The sequence below is a fragment of the Rattus norvegicus genome, chromosome 9 (assembly GCF_021556685.1).
Source record: "Rattus norvegicus strain SHRSP/BbbUtx chromosome 9, alternate assembly SHRSP_T2T, whole genome shotgun sequence".
Classification (NCBI taxonomy): Eukaryota; Metazoa; Chordata; class Mammalia; order Rodentia; family Muridae; genus Rattus; species Rattus norvegicus.
In genome coordinates this window covers 111481017-111502911 of record NC_141542.1, presented here as the reverse complement: position 1 = coordinate 111502911, position 21895 = coordinate 111481017, and positions in this window count along the sequence as shown.

The window sequence follows — 21895 nt, the reverse complement described above, 5'->3', positions numbered from 1 at the left end:
CTAACTGGCAAATCTAGATAGTCAGAGACTTCCTGGTTTTTGGGGAGACGCTTTCTCAAAGACGCTTTCTCAAAGTGGAAGTTTCCACATACACACACATGAGTACACAGCCACTCTTTCACACTTGTGCACATAATCATGAACATGTCCAAACAAATACATGAAATGCATCGTGCTGTTCTTGAAAAGCTTCAGTAAAGAATCAAAAGAAGAATGAGAGGACTTTCCCAGAGTCACTCAGCGGGAAACTTTTTTTTTTTTACATAATAGAATCCAAACCTTGTTGGCTTCTTGTTGATACCATTTTGTCCTGTGGCTAGATTATTTCACATAGCATAATTTTTGAAATGTTGGTTTTATTTTAACGTTGGTTCTTAACAGACCATTTAAGCATAGCTATCTCAATATTGGTTTCTTCTCTTTCTCTGCTCTTTATTGAAAGTCTCGGTTCATGAACTATATCACTTTAGAGAAAAAAAATGTCCCAAAGGTAGAAACCACATTCTATATGGCCGTTGATTTTAAATTTCATGTACTCAATTGTTCATATCTTTATGAACACCCCCCAAGAGCTGTTTGGTTTGTGATAGAGTGACTGAGTTATAAAACCAACCACCCTATGAGATCACAGCTGATTTTGCTAAATCATTAGCAATCGTGCATAGTTCAGGCAGCAATGTTTGCTGACACAGCCTGTCTCCCTAATCTTTCATGAATACACAGCTCTGGGAAGGAGATACTACACACCCACCCTTAGCTTCTTGTAACTACACCAACTTTCTCACTCTGAAGCATCTACATAAACTCCGATTGTTCTCCTCCTTCCTTTCAGACCCTTTCCTTACCCCAGAGAGAGGTTGCTTCTCACCATGTTTTCTAAAAAACTCAGTCTCATCTGTCAGTGTCAGATCCTGGTGTCTTTCCTGTCTTTTGTCTCTATGCTCTGCACTCTGAAATCTAAGTTTTGAGAGAAGGTAAGGATATATTTCACTTAGACTTCCAGGTAATAATAGCTCATCACTGCACAAAATCAGGGCAGGTACTCAAGCAGCGAAGACACCGAAAGGACAAAGCTGATGCACAGGTCATGAAGGAGTGCTCCTCCCTGGCTGGCTCCTCATTGTGTGCTCAGCTGGCTTTTTCATAAAACTCAGGTATGGTACCACCCACAGTGAGATGGCCTCTCCCACATAAATCATTAAATAAGAAATTGCCCTACATATTCTGCCTGTAATCTATTCATTGTTATCATTATCAGTTATTATCATTACTATGATTAATTATCATGTGTTTGAGACAGGGTGTCTCTACATAAGGCCCAATTGTCCTGAAATCCATTCTGGACGCTATGGTGGCTTAGCATTCCCAAAGATCTCTCTGCCTGCGACCACTGACTAAAGTGCTGGGACTAAAGGTGTGTGCTACTACACCGACCTTCATGGAGGAATTTCTCAATTGAGAAACTGAGAAAATGACTCTCACGCATTTCTAGCTTGTGTCGCGTCACTTGGACATATAAACTAACCGACGAAAGGCCCAGATTCTTCTTTCAGATAGTTTAAAGTATATATGGAGAATCCCAGTCTATATAACTGTTGGATTTTTTAACGCATCATAATAAGCTTGCTATAGTCATTTTTAAAGGAATAAGACTGTGAAGAGTGATGTCAACTGATAGATTCAGAGGAAAAGCAATGTGATTCATCACAGCTCTGGTTAAAACTGTATCAGTGACGGCTCCATCCATAGATGAACATACAGATATATGTATACAAGTATGGCTATGTTTACTTAAATGTGTTTTGGTCCTTTTGAAAATATATTTTCTTCTTGAAACGACTTCTAAAGCATTAATTCACTTGTGCTGCCTGCCGTTTACATCCAGTATGGAAGTATTTCACGTGGATGTGTAGGTCTAAGGGCACAAAGTTGGAACCATGTTTGTTTCATAGCAGGAATTAGCCTAGAGGTTAATGCAAAGATTTATTAAGGTTCAAAGCCAGATGACAACAACAACGAATTACAAGGAAGTTGGTCTTAGCGGACTTTATGTCTGAACCAAATGAAAAGTTAAGTTTAAGCTTACTTCCTTGAAATGATTTGATTCTGGTGTTTTTAAAAGTTACTTCTGAGAAACGTGGTACAGGGGTTAAACACCTGAAGTTGGACTAACAGGAGAGATGGCAGAGAAGTCATTTAATGTTTAAAATATGCTGAGCTTAAATGTAGAGAAAAATAATCTCTAAACTTCCTTTTGCTAGGCAAACATAAAATGTGAAATTAAGAGAATAATTTTCAAGATACCATTCCATGATTTCTGTGTCTTGGTCCATTTGTAATATACATTTGTCAATGTTGAAATGGGCTAATTTTGTTAATTGGATCACTGCTAAGAGATCATTTATTTTTCTTTCAAAAATGCTATAATAGCTAAGTATGTTGCCAGTGACTCAGTCTCCTTTTGTATGATTTTAGTGTTTTTGATAGAATTTGTTAATCCATCCAGAAGGATGCTAGAAGAGTGTTTATTTGGATGATGAGAGTAAATAAACAGAAAGGCAGGCTGAAAACTCTATCACCTGCCAGGAGGAGAGAGAGAGAGAGAGAGAGAGAGAGAGAGAGAGAGAGAGAGAGAGAGAGAGAGAGAGAGAGAGAGAAGAAAGTCATTTCTTTTGATTTAGAGTCCAAGAAAGCACACAAGCTCGGGGGGAAGTGTGAAGTGGAAACTGATACCCACATTTCGACTTGTAATATCGTATGCTATACATATAATTAAAAAGATGAAACTCCTTGTTTATTCATATAATACAATTTAGCACTAGACACTAGTAATGTCCTTTAAATCACCAAGCATGAGGTCCCTGTTTTCTCTTTTAATTTATGAAATTCAAAATTAGTATTATTTTTTATTTCAGATGATTTTTACTTATTGCCAGCCTGGCTCAAAGGCTAGAGAAAGCAAACTAAGAAATGTTACAGGGGGCAGGAACAGGAGGGCAATGATGAGTTCAGGGCAAACTACATAGCAAGTAAAGGCCAGCCTGTTTCAAAAAAATCCTCTCTCTCTCTCTCTCTCTCTCTCTCTCTCTCTCCCTCTCCCTCTCCCTCTCCCTCTCCCTCTCCCTCTCCCTCTCCCTCTCCCTCTCCCTCTCTCTCTCTCTCTCTCTCTCTCTCTCTCTCTCTCTGTCTATCTCTCTCTCATTGTGTGACGTTTTCCTGACTGCAATGTTTTACATTCAATTTAATAGTAAAAACTTTCATTTCTTGTATTTCTATAATCTATTTCCCAATGAGAATATTCATCATTGTCTAATTAGTGTAATCTTAACTGCTGTTTGAATATTAAATTCAGTTATAAAATTTTGTGACAAAAAGTTTTAGAAAAATCTGGGATATTTTGAAGCTCTTCAATCATTTGGAAAATCTCTGAACACATCTTAATTTGTCATTTAGGTTTGTAGGTAATTTTTCTCTAGAAATTTCTTGAATTTGTTCATGATTATAGTGAAATAGGCCAATAGGCAGAGATTATCAGTCATCTATCTAGAATATATTATTAGCCTCTTGTCCTGTGTGTGTGTGTGTGTGTGTGTGTTTGTGAATTTACATATTATAGTTTGTTTCTGTTTCTATAACTGGATACCAGAGACTGGGTGACTTGTAGAGAATAAAACTGTAGTTATATATCTCTTCTGGAGTGTAGAAAGTTGAAGATGAAGGGCTTTACCTGGTAATGATCTTCCTGATGGAAACTACAGAGAACATAGGCAGCCCAGATTATTACAGAGAAGAAAGGTCATTACAAGAGACAGAAATAGACTGGCTTCTATAACACAGATAAGCCATTAAACACTCAGTCTTGTAATTCACTGATCCATGAACAGATTAATTCATGAGGAAGGAGCCGTAATGACCGAATAACCTTGTGCAGCTTTGATTCCATCTCTTAATATGCAAGGTCACACTTCAATATGACTTTATTAAGATTTGCGCCATGTATATTTAAATTGAGCTCTTGAGTTTGTGTTCTTTTCAGAACTTAATATTTTCTATTCATTAAAACTTGATTTATATAGTAGAACTTAGAATTAGTTTGTACCTCTTTGTTGAGACATTTGGAAAAGGAGGTTTTAGAAATTTGGCCTAGAAGATCATAAAGTAACAATTTGTTTCTAAGTTTACTAATGTTATTAAAATGGCTCTTCTAAAGTATGTTTGTAAATAAAATAGGAATAGTCATAATCTAGTTTTTGGATGATAAATCACTTTCAAATTGGGTTATGTTTCAAAACACATTATTTTTGACAATACACAAATTTGAAGCTACTGGATCAAAGGATAAGCCACTACTAACTTTGAATATGAAGAAAACATATCTGTGCCTTTACTGGTACAGTTAACTAAAGAAGCTTACCAGTGGGGTAGAGCAAAATCTTTATGTGTACAATGTATATGTTGCATATGAATTGGGTTTCACTGTGGGAATGTTAGCCTAGGGTTGGATGGGCAGCCAAGTTTTATGACTCATGCACATTAGTCAAAAACCCCACATGCTTATGATTCAGTTGGGAATGGAAAAAACTACTTTGGTCTTGTGATTAGGAAGTCACAAAATGAGGTAATTCTAGCTATGACAACAGGCAAATTCCTTATCGACTTTTTAAAAGGAACTACAAAATTTGATGAACAGTATTAACTTTCTTTTACTGATAGTCCAACACTTGTTATTTTTCTCAGAAGTATTTCTTTATTATTTTGAGTCTATAATATAATTATTAATTACACAATTTCTTCCAAACTCCCTCATATATATCTTCTTGCTATTTTTATTTAAACTGAGGCCTATTTTATCATTAATTGTTGGTTGCTACAGGATGTAGCAGACATCCTGTAAGTTTCACTTTAAATAGGAATATAGCCTATAAAAGCTGTTTAACAATCAAGAGGTATGTTGGTAAAAATTTGCTCTCCCTGATAGCGAATAATTGTAATAGTAACAGTACTTGAATCTATTGCTTGTATTCTGTTAAAAAAAAAAAGCCTGCCAATTTACTTTTTAATCCTATGACAAAAGACACACAGTGAATTATTAAAAAAGCATTGATTTTGGCTTAAGCTTTTGAGGGAAAGTCCATAATGGTGTGAAGAGATGGCAGTAGGTGGTCAGAACAGGAAGCTGAGAGATCCGAACTTCAACCACGAACACAAAACACAAGACTGGGAACCAATTATTGAAATTCCTGTACCTATAGGGATAGTTCATGTTGGCCACCACAGATAACACTAAACCGCTTAGTAGTAAAGGGACAAGATACAGTTATTCTTGCTACTTTGAAGCTATGTGGACATATTTGTGAAGTTAAGTAAATGCAAACAGTCACAAAGTAAGGGGCGAGTATTGGATTCCATGAGAATCCAATATTATGAATTGATCCTTTTTTTTTTTTACAAACTATGTAAAAGTACTTCCAGACACAGCAAATTGGCCAAGAAAGTAAATTAAATTATTTACGCAAATTCTGCCTTACCTAAAACAAATAACAAGGGACCATTCTGTGTCTTTTAATTTTATCTTTATTCTGAAAATAAGATATAAATAAAATAAATCTCCAGATCTTGTTACCTGTTTTTACAAGAAATTCAATTTTCCATGATAACTAATAATTTAATGTTGAGTGACTGAAAGGCTGAGGTTTTATAAATGAGATGTTAATAAGTGTAAGTCAAAATTTTATCATGTCGAAAGGTTTAGTCAATCAATAATTTGACTCATTTGTAAAGACTCGATTTGTTGTCACCATTTGTTACTGTTTATTTATTATGTAATAGGTTGATAGGGTATGCTGCTTTTGTTCCATTAAGGACTAAAAAGAATATTTGTAATACATTTGTCAATGAGTTTCAATATTTTATTTAAAATTATATGAGAATATTCATATATTTATTAAGTCAAATTTAAAAAGCATTATTTAAAAGCAACCATTTAGAAATTAAAGCTTATTTACAACATTCATTAAAACTACACTTACCTAAAATGATTTTCACTTGATTATGAATATTATAATTAAATGAATCTTAGTATGCAAATACCACTTAGCTTCATTTACATATGTTACTTAAATCACAAGCTCTTTCAATCACAGTAAAGTTATTCAAAATACAAAGATGTCTGCCTTATAAAGATAAGAAATTTCCATCTTGCAGACAACATTGACAAAAGTTTAAAATAGCAAATTTGCTCTTTTGAAGTATGCAATGAACATTTAAACTCAAAATTTTAAATAAGACATAAATGTGTGTGTGTGTGTGTGTGTGTTTGTGTGTGTGTGAAGTAAGTATATTTCTAGTATAAGTAAAAAGTGTTGTGCAACTCAAACATTATGGATACTTTAAATATTGATGTGAAGATAATAGAATAATTAGGATTTCTTCAAATTCATTATCAGTATAATTCTCTTCGTGAAGTGATATAAAATAATATGAACAATTATTATTTATGTATCATTTGGTTTAAAACATGTTCAATGGTAAACTTCCTGCTGGAAATTGACCCCTACACCTTCATCAAATTGTTGGAGTCTAGCATGATTATTGTGTCTCATTATTTAATTACCTTTTAATTCATGTGTGTGTGTGTGTGTGTGTGTGTGTGTGTGTGTGTGTGTGTGTGACACAGTATGCCATTGGAGATAGAAAAAAACCTTATAGGCACTCCCTGTTTACCATGCGGGTCTGTGGACTGCTTTGAGAACCTCAGGCATGGCAAGAAGTGTGCTTACCCCAATAATTCATTTGACAGCCATTGTCTCTCAATTATTCAAATAAGTGAACTATGATTTGCATGTAAATAACTTTTGTAGGATGGCATGTGTACATGAAACTCAGCAGGAGCATCATTCCAAAGTTTGTGTTTTTCAAATCCGATCACTCTTTGCCATGCATGTCTACTTTTATCTTTTCATTTAAAAAATTATAGCAACATTTTTCCCCTTCCACTTTCTCTCCAGCTTCTCCTATATACGCCCCCTTGTGTGATCCTGCCCAAAGTTATGTGTCTATGTTTAGTGGGAGACATATGAATTTATTAAACACATACACATGTCTCCCCCAGACCCATATAGTAATCATGTTTATATTGGTATTTTTTGTGCCATATACACTACTACTAAGAACAGATGTTACTATCGGGATCATTAAAAAACTACATAAATTCCTTAACCGCATATAATGACAACAAAATGTTATGTTCAACTAATGCTTGCTAGGCATTATCTGGAATATGTGATAGGTTTTCCAAATTTACAATACCGATGTTAGGTACTGACTACATGAATTCTCCCAAAGTTCTCTGATTTATTGAAATAATCAATTCAAAGCTGCCTTTTAAATTTGCATCAACTACTTAAACTTACATCAACTTTATTCTGAGCTATGAACTGGCCAGATGGAGGGGCCGGTGGCAGACATAGATGGCAAGGTTTGCAGCCCCTGTCACAGGACAGAGGCCGTGGTACTCAGCTGCCTAGAGGACTCAACCCTGCCCTACCAAGCCCTCTAAGTCCTTAGAGGAGCAGTCCTTTAAGTGCAAACAGCACTTAATGCGCTAAACTGCACTTGATGTGCTCACCCCTTCACAAGTTCTTTCTATTTCAGAAAACAAGAGAAGTGTTGGTTTTGAAATGGTTTCAGATTATTTCTGAGCACTTTCCCCTACTTACCTCCTCCTCTCTGTAACAAACTGATATTTTAAAGTGAGATATGACATTTGAAAATGTCTTTTTTTTTTTTTACAGGTTCACTCAAAGCTTTCATTGATTTCTTTAGCTCATCTTCTTTTAGCCTTTCTAAATAAGGACAGGGGAAAATTTTTTATGTAACTCTGTAAAACAAGAAACATCACTGAACTATTGCTGGACTTTAAAACACTGGGCACGAGCTTATCCTTAAGTAAATATTTTCATCGCCTGAATTTTACTCGTTTACTCTTGTTATGTTTTGGGAACATGATGCAACTCTATATGCCTGAAACCCTATATGGACTGTGCTAGCTTTAAACTCAAAGACACGCCTACGTCTACCAACAAAGCACTGTGAGACAAGGCATGAACCGCACACTGACCTTTCAAAGTATTTCTTACATGATAAATGTCTAAGATTTTTGTGAGTGTCTGGAAGCTTTTTCTGGATTTATAACAATTACAATGATAAAATAGGTGTAATAGTTGCAAAGGCATGCACTGTTAGCAAATATCATCTTGGTAGATATAAAGCAAAATGATTTAAATAAATGTTAACTTCAGTCATCACGGAACTCCCATACTTACAGTAAATATATAATAACTTTCCATGTATTAGATCTGGACTAAGGAATCAAGCAATTTAACTGGACATCAAATATGTAGAATTCAGCATTCCTGCAGAAGTAAAGAAAACAAAAAATTTCAAATGGAGGCTATATCCTTCTTGGGAGGTTCCACAGCTATATATATACACTAGAGTTTCATATATTTTTTTAAAAAATTATTTCATTCATTAAATATGTAACAAGGATATTTGAATGTAAGCATTTCCCAAATATTTCATAAATATTGTGCCATATATTACGTTAAATTATATCTCTGATTACATATTTAAATATGTCACTAAGTATAAATTTCTGCTATAGCAAATAATTTTAGTCATAAGTAACTATGTGTCAAGCAATATTTTATTTAGGAGACACACTTAGCACATTCAGATATTTAAATTTAAATTCTGGTTTTGATTACTTGTTTTCTGTCAGTAGAAGGAGAGAGAAACTGATTAAGAGAGGACACACCTTATTACATTGGATCATGGAAATGCTAAAACAACAACAAGAACAACAAGAACAACAAAATCCCTTAGATGAATTAATTCAGAAGACAGAACTGATGGGCAGCATTTTATAGTTTTAGATACCATTAAAAAAGAAACACTCAACTGAGATAGCCGTGTTGGAATGTAGCCAATGGCAGAGAGAGGAAGAATCAAACCTAAGCAGAAACAAAGGAGGCAATCAGAAGGCATTCATTCATGCATAAAGGAAATGCAACAATGCTTATAACTATCCCATTGTGGTCAGGCAAATTAGGGTCTCCTTTGGGGTTTTAAGTCTTCCAAAAAAAAAAAAAACTAAGAATGACTCAAAAAGAAGTCAGGAGACAATTTTACCAGGTAAAGAGAAAAATTGGAACGGTGAGCCATGAACCTTGGCAGCTTCCTGGAAGAGGAAGATATAACTAAAATTAGAAAAAAAAAACTATGCTATTTGAAGTAAGCCATTGTGGAGGTCAGCCACACTTGGTTAGGAGAGTTATGCTAGAGAAAGTGTGAAGTCCAAAGTGTCTAGGAAAGCAAGCTTGAAAAGATGAGGAATAAAAGGAAAAGTGAACGCTTCAGAGAGTGATTCAGATAATGGGACTGACATAAGAAGCTTCAGGTCTACAAGTCAGTAAGTAGTGGGCTGTAGTGTAGAATAGGGATTCTTAACAAGAAGAAAAATACACCATTTCATTAAAGTGCTATCTATCTACTACCTTCTCCCTTGTGTGACTAAAGGATGACAATGACCTACCCACTTGAATTTACCTTTAAAGTACAGGTAGCTAGGGTACTAGATCTCGCTGGAGGCCAGAGAAATAGCTTTCCTTAATTCACCAACACAGAACCATTTTCCAGGCTGCCGTACCAATGAGAGAAAGGTGGATCTTTAGATGAAGAAAGGGAAGGCAAGTTTAAATAACTGGCTCTAAGCTTCAAAATGTTTGTTGAAGAATTTGAACTTCACAGATTGTACTGATATTGAACCAAGAAAGAGGACAACTAAAGTGTGGATGCTTCAGTCCTTCTTAGAATGGGGGAACAAAAATATTCAAGGGAGGAGATACGGAGACAGATCGGAGCAAAGATTGAAGGAATAGCCATCCAAGAGCCTGCCTCACATGGGTATACAACCCATTTATATACAGCCACCAAAACTAGATAGTATTGATAAAGCTAAGAAGTGCATGCCTGACATAGCTGTCTCCTGAGAGGCTCAGCCAGAGTATGACAAATACAGAGGCAAATTCTAGCAGCCATCCATTGAACTGAGAATGGGGTCCCCATTGGAGGAGTTAGAGAAAGGAGCTGAGGGGGTTTGCAACCCCATAAGAACAACAATGCCAACCAACCAGATCTCCCAGGGACTAAACTACCATCCAAAGAGTACACATGGACAGACCCATGGCTCCAGCTGCATAAGTAGCAGAGGATGACCTGTTGGGCACCAATGGAAGGAGAAGCCCTTGGTCCTGCCAAGACTGGACCCCCCCAGTTGTAGGGGAATGTCAGGACTGGGAGGAGGGAAGGAGAGGATGGATGGATGGATGGGGGAAGACAGGGGAGGGGATGGCATAGGGAGTTTATGGATGGGAAACCAGGAAAGAGGATATTTGAAATGTAATAAAAAATATTGAATAAAAAATTAAAATATCGGGGTTGGGGATTTAGCTCAGTGGTAGAGCGCTTGCCTAGCAAGCACAAGGCCCTGGGTTCAGTCCCCAGCTCTGAAAAAAAGGAAAAAGAAAAAAAATTAAAATATCATATAGCATATTCTAAACAAGAAATTGTGTATATAACATAATGTTGATAGTGTTCAAATTATAAGTATTATTTATAAATACCCTACTGTTTAAAGGAAATTGAGCTTTCTCATCAAGAATAGTAAAAAAATTATAGAAATTGTGAAGCCTATTTTCTGTTGCTTATACAGTTTTTAACTTGATTGAAAATCTTGTAAATACGGAAAAAAAACAACACTTTCTATGACAATTCTAGGAATTCCCCACAGAGGAGGGGTGTGGGCAGATTTGAACATGGTCATTTCTTGTTGGTATTAGACACAAGACTTTCAAGTTTACATTGATAGAAGTTTTAACAAAAATAATCTTGCCATCCTAAACAGTTAAAAAGAGTAAAATTTGATGTTAAGGAGGGATAATGAAGTTTATATATCATTTATCATACATGAAGTATTATGAAGTCGGTCTCAGATTCTTAGATAAAAATTATAAAAATGTGCTATTTTAAAACATTTGAGGCTAGCGTGGTGAGTTGTGCCTGACATATGGAATTCTTGAGAGGCCGGTGCAGTAAGAATGCTTGATTCCGGGGCTCATAGCTCACCGGTGGAACAAAGTTAAGAAAATCTCTCATAAGTTAAGGTAACGAAACAATTATCTAGATTTAATGGTTACTTCTAACTATACTTTTAACTTAATTTTAGTTTGTGTGTATGAGTACTCTGCCTGCCTTTGGGTTTGTCCCCCGTGTGCATGCTTGATACCTACATAGGGTAGAAAAGGGTGCCCCATCCCCTGGGAGTGAAGTAGTAGACATTTCTAAGTCACCATATGGGTGCTGGAATCCAGCCCATGTTGGCAGTGCTTTCAACTGCTTAGTCTTTCCTTGAGCATGTATCGAGATGAAGGTCTAAACCTGCCACTCATGTCTTTGGTTTCCTCACATGAAAGACGTGTGCAATGATGACCACGTATGTGTTGGTAAAGAGCTTTGTACATCCCGGGCAAACACTGTACCAAGGAAGCTATATGCACAGCCTTTATTAAAAGAAAGTATTAATATGATCAATATGTGTATCAAATACGGAGGCGAATGCTAACAGCAAGCCATTGAATTGAGAATGGAGCCCATTGCAGGAATTAGAGAAAGGACTGAAGTTGCTGAAAGGGCTTGCAACCCCATAAGAACAACAATACCGACCAACGAGAGCTCCCAGGGACTAAACCCCTACCCAAAGTGTATACATGGACAGACCCATGGCTCCAGCTGCATATGTAGCAGAGGATGGCCTTGTTGGACACCACTGAAAGGAGAACCCCTTGGTTCTGCCAAGGCTGGACACTCCCCCCATCCCCAGTGTAGGAGAATGTCTGGGAGGCGGGAAGGCGAGAGAGGGTGGTTGGGGAGGGAAACACCCTTATACAAGAAGGGGAGGAGGATGGGATGGGGGCTTATGGCCTGGAAACCGGAAAAGGGAATAACATTTGAAATGTAAATAAAAAAATCCGATTAAAACAGAGACTGAAGGAACAACCATTCAGAGCCTGCCCCACATGTGGCCCATACATATACAGCCACCCAATTAGACAAGATGGATGAAGCAAAGAAGTGCAGACCGACAGGAGCCGGATGTAGATCGCTCCTGAGAGACACAGCCAGAATACAGCAAATACAGAGGCGAATGCCAGCAGCAAACCACTGAACTGAGAACGGGACCCCCGTTGAAGGAATCAGAGAAAGAACTGGAAGAGCTTGAAGGGGCTCGAGACCCCATATGTACAACAATGCCAAGCAACCAGAGCTTCCAGGGACTAAGCCACTACCTAAAGACTATACATGGACTGACCCTGGACTCTGACCTCATAGGTAGCAATGTATATCCTAGTAAGAGCACCAGTGGAAGGGGAAGCCCTGGGTCCTGCTAAGACTGAACCCCCAGTGAACTAGACTGTTGGGGGGAGGGCGGCAATGGGGGGAGGGTTGGGAGGGGAACACCCATAAGGAAGGGGAGAGGAGAGGGGGATGTTTGCCCGGAAACCAAAGAATTATTATTAAGTATTAAATAAATTAAAAAAAAAGATGAAGATTTCTTTGTGACTTAAGCAATCAGTGTCAAAAGTATACAACAGATTAAAAACAAAGGGAGGCAAATAAAATATAGAAACTTTTGAGACATGTTGATTGATGTAACGTTGAACTTCTTTTCCCAAACTTTATATGTGACTGTAGAGATTTAGGCATTGAAGGTAAAATATACACATTTTGAAAACTGTCGCTTTGAAGACAAATGCTTAGTGTCATGGAGGATGAACAGAAAATATGTATATCAGCAGTTTTTGTCTTTCATGTGCATTACTGCTGGTGATAGGGTCAGTGATGCAGTGCCGTGTTGCATGGCCCATTTCCCGTTTGTTCCACAAATATTATCAAGTACTTTCAGTGAGGAGCGAATCATATGACAGAAAACATGGAGTTGAGGCTTTCTTAAAACGTTTTCCAGTGGAATGGATACCTAAGTTTAAAAGAATGGTGACAGCAAAATTATATTAGCTCTAAATACAGAACAACCTATTAGTGTGTCCAGGGTATAGAGGATATGTTTCCAAAGGAATAGAAATGAAGAGATAGTCTTTTTTTTTCTCTTCTTAGTTTTATTTTTATTTTACTGGTTATTTTATTTATTTACATTTCAAATTTTGTCTGCATTCCCAGTTTCCCCTCTGCAAAGCCCCATCCTATCCCCCATCAGCATTGCCTTTTTGAGTGTGCTCCCACACCCATTCCCCCATCCCACCTCACCACAGAGGAAAAAATATCTTATATATTTGGAATTAAAAATAATGCCTGAATTTCCTCTTACTTGAAATATTTTAATAACACATGTTATGATAACTGTGGCTGTCTAAGTTCAGTCATGAATTAGAAACCTCATGCTTTGCTTAGTAGGAAAAAAATGACTTTGTTTTTGGTTTTGAGGTAAGACATTACTATCTACTCATGATTAGCCTGGCATTCACTGTGTAGATCAGGGTGACCTTGAATTTAAAATGATCCTCACTTCCGCCTCTGCCTCTGCCTCTGCCTCTGCCTCTGCCTCTGCCTCTGCCTCTGCCTCTGCCTCTGCCTCTGCCTCTGCCTCTGCCTCTGCCTCTGCCTCTGCCTCTGCCTCTGCCTCTGCCTCTGCCTCTGCCTCTGCCTCTGCCTCTGCCTCTGCCTCTGCCTCTCTGCCTCTGCCTCTGCCTCTGCCTCTGCCTCTGCCTCTGCCTCTGCCTCTGCCTCTGCCTCTGCCTCTGCCTCTGCCTCTGCCTCTTCCTCTGCGACTGGGCTGCTGAAATTAAAGATGTGAGCCACCAAGCCTAGTTCAACTTTGTTTTAATAAGTAATTGTTTATTTATATCTAAAATTTAAAATAATATATCTATATGAAAATAGATATCCTAAGACAATATGCTAGTATAATTATTTCTTTGTTTAAAATTTTATTTAATCTTTTGGCTGCTCTTACACTCCAGATTTTATCCCCGTCCTGGTCCACCCTCTGACTGTTTCATATCCCATACATCCTCCCTGCCCCACCCCTATCTCCATGAGGATGCCCCCACCCCCACCCCACTGCTCTACTCCCAGGGGCCTCCAGTCTCTTGAGGGTTAGGTGCATCTTCTCTGACTAAACCCACACCCAGAAGTCCTCTGCTGTATATATGTTGGGGGGCTTCATATCCGCTAATGCATGCTGCTTGGTTGGTGGAACAGTGACTGAGAGATCTCAGTGGTCCAGGTTCGTTGAGACTGCTGGTCTTCCTACAGGGTCACCCTCCTCCTCAGCTTCTAGTTTTTCCCTAATTCACAAGGATCAAGTAGGCTTCATCCATAGAATGAAAGGTTGGTTCACTATATGAAAATTCATTAACATAATCCACTATATAAACAAATTTTAAAAAATGACATGATCACCCCCTTAGAGGCAGAAAAAGCATTCAACAAAATGGAACACCTTTTCTTGTTTAAAGTAGTGGAGAGATCAGGAATTCAAGGCCAATACCTAAACATAATAAAAGCAATTTACTGAAAACCAACAGCTTGTATCAAATTACATGGAGAGATACTGAAGTAATCCCAATAAAACTGGGGCAAATATGCCCACTCTCCCCATATCTATTCAATAATTACTTCTTTTGAGAAGCTTTATTTCAAATGTCTTTAGCGTTTATTATTATGAAGAAAAATACATTTTCTTGGAAGAAATTTAAACAGAGTCAAACGAGCTAGATTTATGTTCTTCATCCTTTAATATAAATTCCTTTCCTTTCCTCTGGGATGTATTAGATAGGAAAGAGTACAGGAAATTGCTAAGGGCATTTGTAATCATCCATAAATGGATGGTAAGGCCTCGTTGCTGAAGATACAACCTACTTTTGTCAATGAACAAAGAGAGTTGGTTTCTGACTGAACGCTTCACCCCTACTGACTAGTTTTCATTGTACTGGGAGGGACTTACCACGTTTAAGGCTAGAATGTAAAGTCCCAATTCTTCTTTAAATGGGAATGGATGGGTACATGGGAACCCAAATATAATCAAAATGCGTTATACAAAAAAACATAAATATTAAAAATAAAATATATAAAAACTATATTTGAAACATCTTCTTATAGTGAGGAGAGATTGCCATAGGAAGAAAATATTGTAGGGTTGTTGGAATATAGGCTATTTTTCCCAAAACCCTATTTTTATGTAAAAATTTGCTGACAAATTACAGTTATTTTGATTTTAGTGTTTTACATATCTTTTGTCCATGATGAGTCAAATATTATGCATTTTACAAAAATAATGACAGAATTTGTTGCCATTGTAAAAGTTTAAGTCTTATGTAAAATTCAATATTTGAAATGTTTTAATACAGTATCATAAATATCGCAGCTTCACAATGCTTGAAGTAGTTTGATGATATTGATGAAAGTTGCAAATAAATTCTTGTGCATTAAAATGTATTACAGTTGGGAAGATTCTATGATTTTGATAATATAATATTTCCAAATTATTTACTGCCTATACAACTAAAATAAATAGGAATGAATCATTCAAAATGGAAGATGGAGAATGATTTCTTTTTTTAATTTTCTTTATTGGATAGTTTTTATTTGAATTTTGAATATTATCCTCTTTCCCAGTTCCCCTTCAGAAACCTGCTATCTCCCCCTGCTTCTATGAGGGTGCTCTCCCCCAACTCTCTCCGATCTCCAAGCCCTGACATTCCCCTAGACTGGGGCATCCGGCCTTCACAGGACCAAAAGGCACTTTCCTGAAGTTATTTTATCAGCTGTAGGAATTCTCTGGTGGAATTTTTTGAGAGAATGATTTATAAAAGCTGAATGTAAATACATTTACTATATTTTAATCAAATAATATTACATATGTCCTAGTTTGTCGCGCGCCCAACGTCTCGCCAGCAAGAACGACACGCGGCAACAGGATTCTTCTGCGAACAAGCCTTTATTGTACAGCTCTCTTGAACAGGGACAGGGGACCCCAAGGGAGGAAAAGGCACTGCTTATATATGCTTAGGAGACTCGTGTTGCTACCCGATTGGTGCAAGCCCCAATGCCCAATTTGCATGCCCAGAGAGCAGGCTGTGGTGTGCTTGGCTCATACGCACTGCGTCCTTCAGGTGGACAACAGCTGTGCCCTGTTGACTCCCTCACAGGAAATCGGCCCCACGTGGTATGGGCGGCTACTAACAGACAACAGCTGTGCCCTGCTGATTCACTCACAGGAAATCGGCGCCATCTTTGGGCGTGGTATGGGCGGCTACCAACACTAGTTATTTATTACCTTTAAGTCAGGCTAGAGTTATCTGAAAAGTGAATCTTAATTGAGAAAATACTCATTCATTATTGGCCTGTGAGAATGTCTATGGGGATTTGTCTTGACTGTATTTTGACGTAAGAAGGTCAACTCTCTGTGGGTAGCATGGTTCTTTGGCAAGTGGTCCTGGACTGTGTCAGGAAGCTGGCTGGGTATAAGCTAGTCTTTAAGTGACTCAATGCACAGCATTCCTCCAGGGATTCTCCTGTACTTGGTTGTCACATAAGTTTTAATTCATGGCTAAAAATCTGCATGGATGGTCATCAGATGAAGTTTGAAATCCTTGCCTTCTTGACTTCTTGCATTACAAACTATAGGCTACAAGACGTTGCTCCATCCTCTAATAGTTTTGTCCTCACAGTGTTTACCATAGGAATGGTAGTAAACTAGCTCCTAAAATAATGAAAAAAATCAAGGAAGAACATCTAAACTCTAAAAGGGGCTAAAATACCGCCTTTGTTCAGTTATGTATTCTATGTCAATTATAATCACACATTTTACCTGGAGTCATATCTTACAAAACAAACAAATATATATGTTCTGGGTAAGAAAACCGCTTGGTAAAAAGAGATAAGATATTAAACAAATTCATATGTGTCAATTTTTTTTCTGAACTAATATAACCCCTACCAACATTTTCAAGTATGTTTCCTTATACACACATATAAGTGTAGTCCTCACCCCTCATCAAAGAAACTTCTCTTTGCAGCACAAACTATTACAGAAATCCACAACCAGTCAATATCCAGTTGTAGAGTCAAATCCCAATGCATCCATCTACCGACCAACCACATCAATAGGTTAGAGTAATTTGTGGAAAGGGGGTGGTAAGAAGGTGTTGTTTTGCTTTCATTCCATTGTGTCTTTTAGTGATTTCAGAACAAGGGTGAGACCAATAGACATGCTGTAGTGGGGGTGGGGGCACACATGTGGCCTCAATCTTACAGAAAGAACTACACTAAACTAAGGAACATGGAGAGGTGGAAAACCCCTTCTTCAAGGAAGATCACCCTAATTAGTCATCCAATACTAAATGATCAGCCTAAAAACACATGTATAAGTAACAGTGTATAGGTTAGATCTATGTTAAAGAATATTTGTGTGACCGTGAATATGCATGTGCATGTGTGTGTGTGAGTATGTATGTATGTATATGTGTATGTATATGTGCATGTATGTATATGTATGACAGCATTCAATGAAAAGAAACAGAGTCCATGAACTTGAAGGAGAGCAAAAATAGGGTATATGGGAGAGTTAAGAGGGAGGAAGGGGAAGGGGAAATGAAATAATTATATTAATCTCAAAAAAATCAATGTTTCTGATGAGACTGTAATTATTGTTCACAGAGAGGACACCTGCCTACTATTACCAGCCCATGGTTGCAAACTTGTGAGTGCTAAAATTGTTTGTGCAAGATACATTTTTAAAGAGTATGTTTCATACAAACATTTGTCAAGTGAATGTATCCTTTTTAAAAACGTTTTATAAGAATATTTTCTTTCTATCTTAATAATAAATGCTAACATATAATAGCACCCCCCAAAGTTATGGTTCTTGCTAATTTTGAAAAATGCACAAGACCCGGAATTGAATTACATGTTATGGATTTCCCATAATACTTGCATTACATGAGTTCCCAAAATCACAACTAGAATGACAATCCTGCGTGTGAGACTCAGAGTGTCCTTACCCTGAGGTGGTTCTGATTGGTAAATAAAGTTGCCGGCGGCCAATGGCTGGGCAGAGAGACAGGTGGGACTTTAGGATTAAGTGAACCAAGAAGGAGCAGAATCGCCAAAGCCACAAAAGGACTAAGACCAGGATTTGAGAGAGCAGCAGGAAGAGAGGCAGACTAATCATGTTCTCTCTGCCTCTAAAACCTTTAAGGTGACTCACGGGGAAAAAAAAAAAAAGGAACTCACGGGCTATTTTTGTATGTTTTGTTTGCTTTGCTTTTTGTTGTCTTGTTCAAAGCTTTGTTTCCTTTAGAAAGAAACATCAAGAAATTGGGTGAGTAGGGAACAGATGGGTCCATGGGAACACAAATATTCTTGGGTCTAGGATAGCAAAGATGGATTATCGATTTTAGTAAGTAGTAACTCGGGAGTATCAGAGGGGAGGCATTAGCAATGAGAGTTTATTAGGGAACATCAACTCTAAAATATGTACTGAGAAATAGGATTCAAATCAGGTGATATGCTAACCTTGCAACTTACTAGAAAGCATATAGCTTTTTCATTGCATTTACCAGACTTATAATTAATAGGTGACATTAACTATAAAGGAAATGAACAGGACAGGACATTCAAATTTTGAAATTCTAGAATCTGAGTGACATCTGACAAAAGCAAAATACAACATTTAACTCACAGCATCTTCTTTTACTATATTAACAATTCCAGAATGAGTAGTTGTGGGTAAAATATGTTGAAGGGAGTCTGTCAATATTCCATAATATTTCCAGAGTCCCGAACTCACTATTCATGGTTTACTACTGGGCTCTGCTCTTTGTGTAGACCTTGGCCATGCCCACTTCTTTTGGTATAAAATGTACCATTGGCTAATTAATAGCTCTATGAATCTCACTTGAGCCCACTTGAGTCTACTAATGTACAGTTGTCAATTACTTATTATCAAAAATAGTTTTGAATATTTAATAGGGTCAATGTACATAAACAAAGACGTGCAGGTTAGAGTCTCACAGCGAAAGGCTTGTGTTCCGAACCAGAATTCTGAATAGAAATTATTCTGTCTTAGGGCATATTTGAAATGGTTCATAATAATTATTGAACTTCTATATATGTATATAGGCATACACGGATTTTTTTCTCTCAAATAAGAATCAGTATTTTGGAAGAATCCTGATATTAGACCTACTTTTCTTCCTTGACATGAAAGTCTGCCTTTGTCTTGAAAATACTGGAGCTGTGCTGTGTCCATTCCTAAGTTCAGCTTGGGGTTTCCCTGGACATTTGAATACTAGATAATACTTGATTAGAGGAGTGATTAGTCTTATTTAATGAAATAAAAATATGTAATCAATGTTTTATTATAACATTCAACTCTACAGTTTTTGTTATTATCTGTGGCAAGAAAGTGTGCGTGTGCTAAAGAAATACAGACTTCGTTGCTAGAATGTAATGAAACGGAAGTCATAGAATGGAAAAAGAAAATCATTACAAGATCCTTTTTTGACAGAGTGTCTTGCTTCAATACAAAACTCATTAAGAAGATAATAAACGGCCTAATTAACAATCATTCAAAGGTTCCACTAACTGAGTGAATAAGGATTATAACTTGAAAATGATCATACATGGAGAGGTTCCTATAGTTACCATTAGAAAAGTAGAAAGACCTTCACAGTGTGCACATCTCACTAAGCTATTGGTTATGGATGTAAAAGGATTATACTTTACAGTACATGGAATGAATTTCTGAGTTCATTTAAACAGAGTTGTGATCAAGTTGTAATATGTGCATGATTTATATTGTCGTCATTTAAATGCACTCTAATTTGTAGCAAAATCCACATTTCACTGAAATATTTATATTTGTGTTTTATATTTTCTCAGTACTGCCAAATGTTTACTCCTTTTCTTAATATCTCCTTTCATGTTTCTGTGCACTGCATACCTGCATACCTGCATACCTGCATACCTGCATACCTGCATACCTGCATACCTGCATTCCATCACTCCATTTGGTTGCTGTGAGTTACATTATGTAGCTTTATTTCTAATTACTTTGACTGCTCTTTTTATTTTTTATAGTCGACTTTCCTTCCATCTTAAGTCATATATTTTAGCTTTCTTCTTACCTAATATACACTGAAGACCAAATATGTCTTAATAATCCATAATATATATTTGTATCCTAATTACCTTCTAGTATAAAATAGTATTTAATTATGATTGATAATTCTTGTTGTTTTTTTTCCAAAATATAGTATTTTACATTTATATATTTCGTGAATTCTTCTAACATTTTTCATTTGAGTTTTTATGGATTCTTTTTAATTATCTTTAATTTTTTTTTACAATCCAGTCATTTTCATTTGATTTTTTTTTAGGTCATTGACAGTTATTATTTCTCACCATCAAGCTTTGTCGTTGTTGCCTTAAGTAGTCAATCTACATAAATGCTATGCATGTACTTGAGATTCGTACATATTGTGTCATGCATGCATAATGTAATATGTATGTGATTAGTTCAAATCAAATGTGCTTTTCCAGTTTAGATGGTGTTTTATGTTCTGTATCATGAGATCTATCACTTATTAAGGCTAAAGATTTTGGATTTAGCTTCCTTTTTAATTTATGTCAAGCTTTATTTTTAAGTTGGGCACAGTGACATATTTCTGTAATGCCATCGTGAGGGAAGCTAAGACAAGAGAATCATGACTTCCACACCAGGTGGGTTGCACAGTAAGGTTCTATGTCAAAACAATTGAATATTTCACCTGAGCAGGCAAACAAACAAACAAACAAAAGCATTGACTTTAGCATTTAAAATCAATACCATAATATACTAATTTTCATCATTTAAAAAATGTGTACTGAAAGTTATTATTGGTGCTATTCCAATCTGTTGTTTTGAGTGATTTTGTCTTTTTGAATGATTGTTTGATTGATATGGTGTCCCTAGATTGTTCTATGCCAAAAAAGGCATTAGAGAATTAAACAGGGAAATAGAATTATATAATGTATTAAAATATCAAAATTAATAGACTAAAATAATATATATACATAATATTATATATGTATATGTATAATTAGAAAACTTAAAGTCAAAGTAAAATTCTCAGTTGGAGGAGGCTCGGAAGCCCATGAGAACGTACAATGAATGACCACACCAAGGCTGCGCCTCAGTAGGCAAACCAACTTTACTGAGTGATTGAAGTCTCATAAACCGGGGGTGTGTGGGGGCTGAGGGTAGGAGAAATCAGGATGGGCAAAAGTCCTTGCCTGGGGCTCAGAGTACATGGCATGGGCAAAAGTCCTTGTCTGGGGCTCAGAGTACATGGCATGCCTCCTTAGCATGGGGAAGCAGTTCAGGAATCTCAGGTGCCAGTTGAACAGGTTTTGTCAGGAGAAAGGGAATTGATCCTATAAACTAATCGAGTACATGTGCCATTCCTCAGGTAGAGGCCAATGTAGGGGCTTAGAATCACCCAGAAAATGTCAGAGAAGGAGAAAACCTGTTAACAAGGAAGTCTCTTATTTTGTGCTGAGCTCAGAGGCCATCAGGTGATGGTGGACTTAGACCTTAATTAGCAGAGTTTTCCCACATAAATATTCAATATAAAGCAAGCACTATAAATAAAATTTAGGAAATAGAACTATATAAATAGTTAACAAAATAAGTGGTCGTGTGGTATTAATGATGTGAGCATTCTTTTGGTTTTATAAAAGATTACGTTTATTTATGCATATGCTCACATGTGTG